This window comes from Pagrus pagrus (assembly GCF_965226575.1).
Source record: "Pagrus pagrus genome assembly, chromosome: 2".
Lineage (NCBI taxonomy): Eukaryota > Metazoa > Chordata > Actinopteri > Spariformes > Sparidae > Pagrus > Pagrus pagrus.
Window position 1 is genome coordinate 15,955,964 of NC_140186.1, and position 15,225 is coordinate 15,971,188.

Here is a 15,225-nt window from a genome sequence, read left to right on the forward strand (position 1 = left end):
CATTGTTTCATAACTCTCTATGGAGAGTTTACACTGCTTTTCTTTTTATTCCAAACAGTTATGATATTTGGGAAACACATCACAACGCTTGCCAAGAGAGTTTTCCAGAAGAGGAGGTGGTGAGAAAGTTTTCAGATGTGACATGTATTTTACATGAAGATGTTCAGATGATTATTTCAGGAGACTTTTAGTGCGTGTTTGAACCAGTAAACTGTGTGAAGCAGCAGCAGCAGCAGCAGAAGCAGCAGCAGGTGGAGATCTGTGTGTCTGCAGCCTTGTGGAGCTGATGACTCCCCCGAGCTTCAGACTGATGGCTCCACTCACTCTCCCTGATCTGGGAATAATCATTTCCTGTGATTCGGGAATACCGTGTCATAGACATTACACTCCGTCTTTAGTTATTAATCATGGACTCTGGAGTGTTTTGTGTGTTGATCTGAGAGGCATGGAAGTCGTTTTCTTGATACGTGCGAGGTGATTGTTTTTATTTTGTCTCCTCCATCTGTCTCTCTCACTCTCTCTCTCTCCTCTCTCCTCTCTATCTTTCTGTCTCTGCACGTTTCTCTCTCTTAATTGTTTCCAGAGTGTTTGTTTGGAAATTTGTTGAGTTCTCCATCACACGCAACCAGGATCTGAGCCAATGCATTCCCCTCTGTACACACACTTACTTACACACAGAAAATACCACAATAAATCCTTAACTGTGTCACTGTTCAGTGTGTGTGTGTGTGTGTGTGTGTGTGTGTGTGTGTGTGTGTGTTTGTGTGCATGTTGCTGCACGTACCAGTTCCTATTAGGTATGTATATGAAGGGAAATATTGAGATTTCTAATTCTGGATGTATATAATTAGACAGGATTTTCTCTTGCGACACACACACACACACACACACACACACACACACACTCAAGTTGCTGATGTTTGTGTTTGCGTTGTCATGGCGATGCCACTTGCTCTTCGTGTCTGGGCAACAGCAGTGAGAAAGGTGAGAGCGCCTCCCTTCCCTTTTCTCCCCTCACACTGCTGTGCTTTTTTCTTGGCCGTTTCCCCCACGTTACATCCTCCATTTTCACTCTGCCTCACTTTTCTTACCTTCATTCTTCGTTTCTCTGACTTTCGGGATCATCTCAGGAGACACCTTCACCGTCTTCCTCCCTCTCATCCTCCCGTAGCCACACAGAGTAAAAATATTAGGGTTTCTTTCATTTACATTCCTTACCAACTGTGCACTTCCTCACCGCCTCTCATCATCTTTCACTGAGGCAATAGGTCAATAGGTCGCATCATATACTCTCAGCAGGAACTCAATTTCCCATCATCCACTTCACGCTGAGCTGAACCTGTCCTCACGCTGCGGTGGGATAAAAGCTCCTGAGCGAGAGATGAGATCTGACAGACGAGAAAAGAGACATAAAAAGATACTGGATGAGATGTGGTGGGAGATATGAGGTGGTATACGGGGAAGGAAGGGGGGAGGAGGGAAAGGAGGGGTGGAGGGAGGGAAAAAGGGAGAAAGGGGGGAGGTAGGGAGGAACTGTAAGGTGCTTTCCCAATTCTACTCTTGAATTCATTGTTTGAAAAACATGTGGTCTGAATCTTTCTTGAGGAGAGAGAAGGACAAGATCACACAGCGGTGCTTCACACACACACACACACACACACACACACACACACACACACACACACACACACACACACACACACACACACACACACACACACACACACACACTCCACTTATAGCAGTCTGTGAAGTCATGTCCCGCTTCTAGTGGGAACAGACAATGCAGCAGAAAATCCAAACCAGTGGTGTGTGATGAAACGGGCATTTTTTTATTGACTCTGTGTGTGTGTGTGTGTGTGTGTGTGTGTGTGTGTGTGTGTGTGTGTGTGTGTGTGTGTGTGAAAACCAGCTTGATAAACACACAAGGGAACATGTTTCAGCAAAGCTCAACTCCATTAAAAGTTTGTTTAAACCATAAAGCTGTGATTAAAGAAGTAAAGCTGTACTGTTTCAAATGAATCACCCAATCAGCTGTCTCCTATAATCACCTATAATGAGGTTGTCAGGTATAAAGCCCTCTGATAGGTGGAGACATGGTTGTTTAGGAAAGCTAATTGGTTAATGGTACCTTTCCCAGATCTTTCATCACCCCCAGTTCCTCATCTGGTTTCAATCGAGAAATGAACCGCTGCCTCAACTTCTCGCCTCTTCTCCTCTGTTTCTTTCTTTCTTTCTTTCTTTCTTTCTTTGTTTTACTTTTCTATCTCTCTTTTTTCTTTGTCTGTATTCGTCATCTAAAGAAAAGGGAAAAACCCAGAAGTTGTGGCGTTCACGTGTATCCACTGAGGTTTCATGAAAGAACACACAAACACACACTCCCTTGGTCTGTCAAATAAATTTGTTATTGTACCCAATTCAATAATTTATTACATGGGAGGAGCCAATAATGCTCTTAAATCTCTGGTTGTCAGTGCAGCTGTCAAACTGTACTGGGCTACTTATCTTTACTTTTACTCTCCCTGACCAATCATAGCCCACCCACACCAACCAGCTCATTCTCCAAGAGTGCTGTTGTTAGGGATACAACTGCCTTTCTTGCAAGAAGCCCCCATTCCACCTCTGATTGGTTGCCTTCGATGGTTGTGCTAGTATAAGTGTAGAGACAAGTGTATGAGTTGTAATTTTCCTGGTGAACCCACCAAACTCTTTGGCCTGTTTGGACTACTCGGCGCTCATTCATCCTCCAGAGTCGCCCTTTGCTGTCAGAGTGTCTCTAGCTCCAGCTGTTTACCAGGAAACTACAGTTCACAACCCACTGTATCAGCTCCACCGCTGGCGGTTTGTTTTTTTCTTTTACAAACTACTGTGGCAGACACAACCTGTTAACACCAGACAACCACTGAGCATACATTTAGGAAACACCACACCAACTGTCAGTATTCCCGTCTCATTTCTGGTGTGTTTTAACAGTAAATTCATTGTGGCTTGACCTCCCTCCCTCCCTCTTGTTATCCAGTGTACTTTGAAAATATGTGTCACATTTTTCTTTGACAAGAAGGTGCCTTTTAGTTGAACTCAAATGGAAGTGGGCATGGTTTAATCATGGAAAATAGATAGACACAGGCCAATCGGAGACAGAGTAGTGTGGTCGGCAACGAAAAGCAGCGTGCCACTAGCTGGATGGAATTACTCATATCTGAAGAGCAATAGTTGGTGGTGTGTGATGTAGTGCAGTAAGTTGTGATACGCTCCTCGCCAAACATCGTACCCGCTCAGCCTAAGTTGCAAGAACAGGTGTTTTTGGGTGTGGAGCAGGAATCAAAGAGGTTCTATTCCCCATATGACTAGTCAGTGTATCATCAAAATGATTTTGAAGTTTTAATGTTGCTTTAATTCATGCTCAAGTTGTAAGTGTTAGTTGGAGATGCTGTCGTATTCTGAGTCAGTGACTGGAAGTGGAACCGTTTGCTTTGAAGTGATTAGAGGTGATGGAGAACCACTCCGAAGCATTCATCAGACAGGTGGGAGTGCCGTTGTGATTGATGTACGTGATGGAGCAGGTAAATGATTTGCAGATAACCTGACGCAACAGAAAGTCACTTTTTCCTCAGCTTCAGCGTCATTTCTTCCTCAGCCTCCGCTTCATCTGCCGGACAATCCACTGATTTTGATACCCTTTGATACCCTTCTTCTCAGTTAAGTTCTTCCTTCTCCTTTCCCACTTTTTTATATCCACAATTTATTTTGTGCAACCATTTCTGTCAGCAAATGTAAATAAATCTCAGTGCATGTTGAATTCTGGTCGCCATAGTAACAATGATCTTTCTTTGTCATCCAGCACTTTGTCCTGTGAGTAAAAATAATGACTTTCCAACTGGAGCAGTATATAACATGAACATGATAAACACTATAATACAATTACCAGTTTAACCAAAACTATGTCGTCCTGACAGGTGTCAGAAAACAAGAACAGATACTAGACTAATCTACAAAACCCCAAATTACATTCAATTTTAACTTTTTGTAAAGTTTAAGAAGAACTTTCTTGAAATAGTTTGAGATACAATATAGTCATTAGAAGTGCTGTGTGTTCACACATTTTGAAACCAGAATTGTTTACCAGCTATAAGTCTTGTACTTCTTTTGTGCCTTTGCTGGCGCATTGCAGCATATTATGAAGTATTATTGCACATGTAGATCAGTTATAGCATGAAGGTGTGTCCTCATGAATGATATCAAGAATTCACTCATAAAGACTTGCTCCATAGTGCCACTGGAGGTCAACTCTGCAGGGTACCTTTAAATGACCAGTGTGTAGGATTTAAAAGGATTTAGGGGGAGAAATAGAATATAATATTCAAAAATGTGTAAAATCAATCACCTGAAACTAAGACACTAAGAAACTAAGTCACTGTGTTTTCATCATGTTAGAATGAGCCTTTCATATCTACAGAGGGAGCGGGTCCTCTTCCACAGAGTCTGCCATGTTGCACCATCACGTTTCTACAGTGAACAAACCGAACACTGGCTCTAGAGAAGGCCATTCACATTTATTGTGTTTTAAGCAGCCACTGTGGTGGAAGAGACGAGGGGTGTTCAGCTAGTTGTATCTTCAAACGCACTGCTAGATGCCACTAAATATAATAAATGCTTGTTGAAGGTTAGGACAATCATTGTTACTGCCACAAAACAAGTTCATATTAATCGGGTTACGAAATGGGAAAACAGACTCACGCCCACTGCCTTCGACCTCCACACCCTATGTTCCACGGGCCACATTTATATTATGTACTTACGATCAATTTTGATCCTAAGTATGACTTAAGAAAAATAACTTTTGGGTTTGGGACACAGAAGTGTCCAAGCCTGTGGTGGACTTTGTATGAACTTTATAAACAATGTGCAGCAGTGACACACTCCCAAGGAGGGTGTGTGTCTGTTTGCCAACCCACTATTTAGTCCACTGAATAATGTATATTGTCTTTCTTCAATCTGCTCTACAATAGTTGTGATCTTGTCTTCCAAAAAGTTAGATTTTCTCTTTTAATCCGGCGCTGTTTCTGACTAAACCCTCATTTGTGCTGCATTATACAGTATGAGGGGAAATCGCGAAGCAGGTGTCATCAATTGAAGTTGATTTGGGATTTGTAGCTCATAGGTGCATAAGTTGTGAATAGTGTTGTTAGAACATGCTTAAGCAAGGCTCAGCATCTTTTATGAATTAAACATAAGCACACGGTTGGAAATGATCTTAAGACTAAGATCAAGTGCAAATCTAAGACCATTTTTGAAAATGAGGCCCGTGTCTCCACATAAAGGGAACACCATTTCCTGCGTTGAACTTAAATTGTGACCTGTGGAAACTCTTTCGGCACTGTTTATTCTCTGTATTAGACGCTGGATCATCTCAGTCTTTCAAAGAGTACAAAGTGTGTCTGTTGTGCAAGCAGTTCTGAGAAAATGCTGTTTAAGATATCAGTGAATCCTCAATGGATTTCTGTATTTTATTCAGTCAAGACAGTTTCTGCTCTGTGGAGCTGCCACGAGACTAAAGGTAAAGCTCAAAGAACCTCCTGTAATTCTGTGGGTGATATTTGGAAATCGCATCAAGCGTACGCCTGAGGATGACTCACTGTAAGAGCACGACTCCAAATCCCTCGAGTAGCAATAAGCAAAGGAGAGCAGAGGAAAACTTGGAAAGACTTTTACTGTGTGTTATATGATTGCGGATGAACGATGATGATGAGAGATGGGATTTCTCAAGGGGTCCTTTGAGGACGCTGCGTTTTATTTTAATCCATTATCAAAGTTAATTGTATGATATTAGAACATAGTCTCACCCTGGAAAGCAATTTCCTCCAGGGACCGGGGACATTAGGAGGGGAAATTTTGTAAAAATTTGATCTGCATACCTTAAATTGCTTGTAATCCATCTTGTTAAACAATACCCCATTTAGGTCCAAAGGCTCTTAAATAAAAAAAAAAAGCTTTAGTTGGTGTGTCCCTGCATGTGTGTTTGTATTTATCCATGCGTGAATCCCATTAAGCGCATATATGTGGCGCAGCCTGGGAGCTGTGAATATTCATAGGCGGCTATAAGTGGTTATGAATGTGTTGAAAGTGATTTTCAATGGCCACATTATGAATCATGCCCAGCAAAGGAGCTCATTCAGAAGCATCTGTTGCCTGATGCGGTCGCTGCCAAATGAGTGTGTGTGTGTGTGTACACGTGTGTGTGTGTGTGTGTGTGTGTGTGTGTGTGTGTGTGTGTGTGTGTGTGTGTGTGTGTCTTCTATATATTGTGTTCATTGTGCCAAAGCATGGGGAGTGTTGTGTGTAAGTAGATGTGTGCCAAAAGGGGCCCAAAACCCTGCAGGAGACCCTTATCTGTGGTGTGTGTGTGTGTGTGTGTGTGTGTGTGTGTGTGTGTGTGTGTGTGTGAGAGAGAGACTTTCTGCATTGCAGAGGTTCGAAGCAAATGTCACTTTTTGATTTAGTGAAACTGTCGGTTCTCTATTCCCATGAAGAGTGTGCGTGCGTGTATGTGTATGTGTGTGTGTGTGTGTGCGTGTGTGTGTGTGCGTGTGTGTGTGCGTGTGTGTGTGTGTGTTTCCATGCATCAAAAGAAGAGGATATAAAAGGTGAATGTCAGTCTTTGATGTAAAGCTTCCCACTGTTAAACTTCAGCTTCAATCAACATCTTAACTGCAACTCACACACACACACACACACACACACACTCACACACACACACACACACCGACGCAGCCACTGTTGCACATTAAAGCCTTCACAATGAGAATTTAAAAAGAGTCGAGCCTGAAGAGACAAAGGAGGGAAAAAGATTTAATTTAGATCGATGGTGGTACAGCGGTGATCATCCCGCTCACCTGTTTATCTCACTACAGGTGTCTGCATTTGTGTGTGTGCTTGGATGTGTGTGTGTGCACGCTTCTATGTTTGTCTGCGTCTTAGTCGTACGTAGTTGCGGGGGCGTTTGTGTTCCTTGAGTGTGGGTGTGCATGTGATCATTTACATGATCACACAGTGAAGTTGGCAACAGACCACCAGCCTACCATCTGCTACTAACAGAGCATGCAGAGTGAGTGCGCACGCACGCGCGCAAACACACGCACACACACCTGTCAATCTATTCTGTTTTGTGTGTGCGGTGCTTCGATACGCCACGCTGACTTGTTGGATTAATTGTGTGATTTATTCAGTTGGTTCCTGATTTGGGGTGAGGCAGCCTTTTGCAAAGGGTGGAAACCATCATTAAATCTGACATCACCCCCCCAGACACACACACACACACACACGCACACACACACACACACACACACACACACACACACACACACGCACTCTCTCTCTCAAACACATACACACTCTAACAATGCAGCTGTTGCATAGCATAACACTGCAAATGAGAGAGGGGTCTTGTGCATTTCCTGCGACTTGAAATTTGGATTATTGATGATGTGCGCAGAGAATTGTGTGTTTGTGTGTGTGTTTGTGTGTGTGTCCTCTTACCAAAGGTGTCATAATAGCCCCCTGCTGTTCAGACCTCAATTAACCCCCTGCAACTGCACAGCAGAGACACAGAGCAGGGAGGGAGGAGGGAGGATAAAAGAAGCGATTGGAAGACGGTGGCAGAGGAGTGATAGAGAGATTGAGAAAAGTGGGTTTTCGTGACTGCTAAATCTCTCCCTCTCTCTCTCTCTCTCTCTCTCTCTGGTTCTCTCTCTGAGGAGTCGTATTTTTCCCGTCTGCTCTTTCATCTATCCATCTACCCCCTTCGCCCCCCTGTCAGTCTGAGAGGCGCCCGGGGGCAGATGGAGGAACTGAATTCAGGAGTGGGACTCGGACAATGGCGGGTTGAGCCAGCTTTACAAACCCCGAACGTCGAGTGGACGGCCTGTGAAAGCCGCTAGCCTCGAGGCTTGCTAAAATACTAACCATTCACACACACACACATACAGAAAGAGGAGGAGAGGGAGCAAAGGAGATCTTTCTTCTTTATATTGATATTAATAATAGCTATCAAAGCGGGGACATTTCACAAAAAGCAGCTCGGGACACTTTGAGAGAAACTGGCCCATAGCCCGTGGCTTGTGAGCGAATGTGACCCCGCGGATGGCGCTGACATAGATGGAGCTTGTGAGGAAAGTGACTGCGAGCGACCGTAAGCAAGAATCAACACATTCAGTGCCAGCCACAGCCGCTAGAGTGTCCATCTGCAGATGTGACAGCCTCGTCCTATTTCAACTTTGCTCGGAGTGTTTGTTCGATCTGTCCTCTCTCATAAAGTTGATATAGGGAGAGTAATGAACTTTTATCCCATTAGGCTCTCTGGCATCGTTCTCCTGCCCCTCAGCAGTCATGCCAATAAAACATATTTGAGCTGAGGACAGCAAACACAGGAGGAGACAGGGACACACACACACACACAAACACAAGATTGTAAGATTACAACCGCACATGCCCGGCTGCACATATCGGCACATGAATCTACTCCAACTCAAAATCAATGTGCAGGCATGTTGCTTACAAACACATACAGGCATTTGTGAATTAAACGCACATACGCACAAACACACACACACATGCACTTACACACACACACACACACATGCTGACACCAAGGGGAGACGAGGGTCAGACAGGACTGATTGTCTCTTCCAGTCGCTCCAGAGAGCATATTGATTTTTCCCACACTCCTCTTTCTACACACCTCCCTCTCACTCTCTCGCCTCCTCCGTTTCTCTCTCCTCCTCACCAAAAGGACCCTTCATATTTTTCTTTCCCTCCTCTCTCTGCCCTGTTGTCCTTTCCTCAAACCTCACTTTTTCTTCCCAAACTCCTCACTGTCACTCCTCCCACTTTCTCTCCCTCCATCCATCCCACTCTCTCCACACACACACACACACAGTCACGCGCACACACAGTCACACGCACACACACACACTCGCTCCCTGTTTTTCTGGTGTTTTTCAGCCTCCCCTCGGTGTTGAATGGGGCTGACCCTCACTCGAGGGACAACTCAGAAACCAACTTTGATTTCTGTACAATAGTGCAACACTGAAACACGTCTTCATGGCGCTGTGGGGACAAAAGATTTACTTGCATGCCTTAAATTCCTCTTATAGTTTATTCCAGACACCAATTTGTGTTTTCTGCCATCTAGCGCCACCGCCATTACTGCTTGCCATTGTTTGGCTGTGGCCCCCAGTTATGGATTAAGATATTTCATCCAATAGACGATCTTATCGTTATTTAGATTTGACGTATTAGACATTGGTTACGACAATAACTCTAACAGATAGTGAAGAAATAGAGAATAACCTTGATGATCCACCACATTTGAAGTGATGAAGCACTGTGTGATACTGCTTTCTATATAGCCTGCTGTTTTGCAGGTATCACGTGTAAATGTCAGACAGATGAAGATATCGAAGGCTAAAATGTCTGGTGAAAAATATGCCAACATTTTGAGTGACTGATGTTGCAAGATGTTGCCAAGACAGCTAAAATATAAACTCATATCCTGCAAATGTCTGTTAGGACATTGAGAGATTTGTCGTGTTTCTTCATGTGCGGCATTTGTTTCTCTCCTTACACAAGCGCTTCATCCCAGCTGCGACTTCGACCTGAATCAAATACATATGGACACGAGACTCAAAAGCTCTTTGGCTCGACAGCCGTCAAATTTGCTGGTATCCCTGCCCACTTTATCCAATCAGGGCTCCATAAAGAGGCCAGGATCCTCCTGTTCAGGTACCTCCACAGGCAACGGCAGAACGGGGTGAGCTACCAATACCAGAATGACGGCTGACACTACCAAACAGGCTAAGCTATGAAAAACACTCGAAGAAAAGAAAAAGGCAAAGAGAGCTGCCTCAAAAAACACTTAACAGCTTTAACAGCAGTCGGAAATGTCGAAGGCGAAGCGGACATCACTGTGCCAGTTTCCTACAATTTTACACATTAAAGTGTGTTTATAGGTCTTGGGGAGTACTACTGCATATCTGAAGAAAAAAAAGTATAAAGCCTTTTGTAGCTCCAGAGGAAGCTGCATGTAATCTGATAAATTGCCTCCAATGATGTCACTCAGCGGCTAAGTATCATTATGGGTAAAGCAGGCGTCAGGCTTTGAAGCAGTCCACTACTAATAATTAATCAATAATAATAACTTCTGGCTCCTTATCTTAGTCTGCTGCAAGTACAATGAATCCCAAGTGTATGGTCTCAGACAGGGGCTCTCCTCAAGAAGTGAATGTATATTTCTCACTTAGATTTGCTGCCACCACTGTCGGAGCAGCTGAGAACTGCGCTGGCTCGTCCTGATTTCCCAGACATCGTTGTCAAAAATAACGTTCCCAAGAAAGTAAAGGTGAAAGTAGAAATTGTTCACTTATTAGAACAGCTTACATTCAGTGTGCAGCGGATATATACGGAGATGTCACCGCAGTGATGGAAACTATTCCAGATTCGTACACACTCCATTCTCACAGGATGCAGGACGCCATCTGATACAGATCAGCCTGCTCCTAAAAAGCCCCATCTGCAACAAGATTCCTGCCCTTGTCAGAGAATCATATACTGTGTCAGTGTTTAATGCTCATTTCTTCAGCACAGCTGACAACCAACTGTAACTCATTCACTCACGTCTCCTGCTGTTCGGTACTCTCATACGAAGCCGGGGCCTTATTTCATTGTGTTTGCGAGGCACAGCGCTCTCTCTGTCTCCTGCTTTTGTTAGTTTTGTGATTTTGTTCATTGGCAGACTACTGAAAAAAAAGAAGTATGAAGAAATCCTCAGACAAATTCCTGAATTATGCACAGCGTGATAAACAGATGATGTTTTTTTCTGCATGTTGCTGAAGTTTGTGTGTGTGTGTGTGTGTGTGTGTGTGAAAGACAGAGTTTTATGGCACAACTTATTAACTCCATGTGGCTTTTCTCCGATTCAGCATGCAGGAAAAACTATTAAAGAAAGCAGAGAAAAGTATCTAAGACAATGTGTGTCGAGAAAGACTCATTGAGAGAAAGAAGTAGAGAAGAACATTCATTGTAATTTTACCTGTAATCTATTCTGTCTGCTTCTACTTGCTCACCCTCACCTGGACTGCATCTTCACCAATCATGGCGAGACAAGGGATATATGTGGATATTTTCTATTTCCCTCCTAATCTCAATTTGGGTTCAGCGATGGGTTCAGACAGATGTTTAATCTGTTGTCACAACAATGCTCCTCGACAAGCCAGCTCGGCATAACGCACAATTAGTTTCACACAGATGTTTATCTTGTACTTATGGGCTATTTTAGGATAATGCCAGTTGGGTTGTCTTGGTTCACGTCCATGGAAAAGCCACAGTCAGAGTAGCTGTGCTTAAACCAACAAACACGGAGGGATAATTGTGTAAAAGGATTAGAACGGCTGAGACGTTATTCTTGCGCCATGTGGGGAAATATGCAAGACTATCATGTCTGGCTGGATGCCGTCTTCTATCATGGCTAAACACACATTCAGATAAACTAACCTACCTGCTTGTAGACACACGAGTAAACACACGTACAAAGACTTCCACTTTATTTGACCTCATTGTATTTTTTAATATGCCGTATCAGGGATGGTTGTAGCTCAGGTCGGGGAGCAGGTCCACCTTTAAAGGCATAATTTGTAGAATATAACCAAAATTCAAAGTAAGCTCAAAAACATAGGTGGCAGCATATCGCCAGAGTAACCGACAACTGCTGCACCTAGCTATCCTTGGATGTAGCTAGCTATTGTTAGCGAATTAGCTCATGGCTCAGTTAGCTGTGGAGCTAGTGACAAGAATCTGTCTGGACCAGGAACCATGGGAGGCAAGGTGCAGCTCAACTGGATCTGGCCGCCTGACGTGAGATTAAACATGACTGGACACCAAACTGGGACTGAACACAGCCTCCGAGACTGCCGGAGGTCAGTTTGACTTCCACATCTTCCCCCGTGAACTGAGGATTTATTTAAACCAAACCAGAGGTGATTGTGGAAAGACAAACCAATACTTGTTGGTGAGTTTTATTAAGTTCATGTCCAGTTTGAAAGAAATGTGTTTTATGTTGCGTTAACTGGGCAATTCAGCTCGTCTTAGTTCAGTAAAAGACAGAAACTTGCAATCAGAAGGTGTTGTTTTGTATTTCTCTGTTAGCCGGGGCGCTAAACTGTACATTTACAGAAGATCCGGGTATTTTCATACCGTCCATAGTCAAGCTTTTTTTGCTTCAAAGTTACTGAGCTGGGGCTCCGCCTCCAACGCTGTGTCCAGATTTAATGTAACATCTTTGGACAGGACAGGCTGGGGCTAACTGGTTAGCATGCTAACTTCAGTAGACATCTCTGCCACACCATTCAAAGAGGTCTTTTGAAAGTCTAGCTGGATGTAGTGTATAACATAATATTGCTAACTTGACCGCGGAGCCCTTCACACACACACTATAAGGTTAGGTAGTACATCATAGGTTGACGCTTAAGGCCACTGACCAGGCTGCTGTATTTGACGAGCTATTCAAGTCATCACTAATTAATACCTGCTTTTTAAATACAATTACATTAAAATGCCTAGCCTATTCTCGTCTGCCTTTCTTTCAGACGACAGTAGTGATGAATTGTTTCCTACATGACACACAGACACACCTGCCATGTGAAACCAGACACACCTCCAGCAGCAGAGGAGTGGAGCGTCTCCGACATACCAGTCCCTTCATGAGATCCTATTTACCTTCTCAGCATCTCCCCGGGCTTCGGCAACTGACTGGGTGTGTGAGACAAACAACAGCCTCTCAGTCCCATCACAACAAAGACGCCCAGCCACCTACACACCTCAGGGCCTCAATCCAGTTTCCATACACTTCATGGACGGATCACATCAGCTCGAAACTGACAGCAGGGAGTGAATGGAATCTGAGACGGGAGGAGGAGGAGTTTTTTTTTTTTTTTTTTGGTAATGCTGCTGTTTGTGTGTTTTGGTGTGGCGCTGTGTGTTTATCCCTCTGTCTGTGTGAGTGTGTGTCTCATTGCAGCTGTGTAACCAGCCTCTGTGTTGACAGTGCCAGTCCAAACACAAACATCATTGGTTTTTAATAATGTGATTATCAGTCAACACACACACACACACACACACACACACACACACACACACACACACACACACACACACACACATCGTAGATCTGATGGAGACAAACCCACAGCAGATTTGATTAATGTGGTTAATTAATACATAGATGTAATAAACTATTTGAAACGCTGCCTATGTGTGTGTGTGTGTGTGTGTGTGTGTGTGTGTGTGTGTCTGCTGCTCTGTGTGAACTTGTGTCCGTGCATAAATGAATGTTTGCAAGATGGATGTGTGTGTATCTGTGTGTGTACAGTAGGACGAGCTCCGAGCACCATGTGTCTCAGTAGCAGCTGTCCAGAGGCCAGGTGGCTGAACTGACCTAAGTCTCACACACACACTGACACACACACACTGACCCCCACACCTTCAGCTTTACTGCATGGCCATAAACCAAAGATAACACAAACAGCTCCTAAATCAACAGGCCAGATTGAGCTGCACCAACATCGCAGCCGTCAGACAGATTCACTTCTCATTAGCAGCTCAGCAGCCCTCCTAACCCGCCAAATCTTGCATCAGTGGCTATTTTATGTCCTCGGGCTTATGAGGACATGTGAATGAGGCTTTAAAATCTGACTTTGTAATGACTGCATACTTCAAGTTGTTTTTTTTAGGGACCTACATAGTTTGTGGTGTGCAGCGAAGCTTTGTTTTTCTCTTCAGTGTGAATAATTGGCAGAAGTCTTTATTTACATGTGGTCTTATTGCTGTGCGACATTTAATCTAACGCGGGCTGGGCCACTTCAATGGAAAGACAAAGATCAAATGAAGAAAAACCTCCATTCATTCATTATTTGTACAATGAACAAAGACTACACAGTCTAAAATTAAAATGGGATTGATTTACTGCAGCTCAGCCGCTCACTTGTCAGAATACCTGTGGTGTGAGTCATACAGGTGGTCTACATGTAATTTGTGTCACGCCTTCACCACAAAACATTGTTGTAGCACTCACCTGTGTAATATAATTAAAGTTGAAACAGACAACTTTTGGATAGAAACTACCTGTTGGGTGAAAGGCTAATTCTTTCCATTTTCATCACCCCATTGTGTATTTACTTCAGAATGACAAGTTAAAGTACAATCAAAATGTCTATTGTCAGTTTCAATAAAAATCACATATTTCTATCTGTTGGTGTGTCGTTGACAGAGCACTGTGGGTAAAGATAGTCTCTGTTCTCCCCTTGAGAAAAATCTAAATCAAGTTCGTCTAGTTGCGCCTGTCATCCCTGACAGTGCTAATGTCTTCTAACTTCCTGGGCTCTGAACATAATAGAGCTTTGTTTGTGTTGCCTGCAGGGTTTATGACATTTTCACTTCATAAGAACAACAGCGACCTGTCACAACTTCAAAACTGTGTCATGTTCACTTTGAATATGTGTCATTAAGATTTCAGCCTCACTGTAAATATAAGTACTCAGTTTATCATCAACCATCCAAATAGAAAAATAGATGTCATCCAATGATGTCACTCAGTGTCTCAGCTGCATTGTGGGTAACGTAGGCACCAGGTTTTGAAAGGTAAGAAGAATGCGTGAAATAAAAAAGGTGATATCACTGTTTCTGCCGTATTGATTTTGATCATTTGCTTTTTAACTTTCCAGCTTTTCAAAATCTGGCGCCTATATTATCTATAACGCAATTTTGCCAGGGTAACATCAAAATTGGTGGAGTTACCCTTTAATTGTCCTATTGCACATCGCGAAGGTGATTTTACAACATATCAAATATTAGAATCATGTTTTTTTTAACTTATTTTCTGTAACTTGTGGACACCTTTTCATGTCATTTTATATTTCCATTTATTTCTCCATATTGCAAGTTCATGCCATGCTGGAGCAGGGAAGGTGGACCTAAATGTATGAGCCGGGAGTCAGGAAATGCAACGGATGCAAATCACTCGACAATGACCAAACAAAAGACTGGACTTAAATACAAACTAAACTAACGAGGGGATGAGGTGCAGGTGGAGTGAGGTGGAGAAACACAGGTGAGGGAAATTAATGGGAAAGCACCAGAACAGGGAAGGGGCTGATAGGAGGAGATGCAGTACAGGTG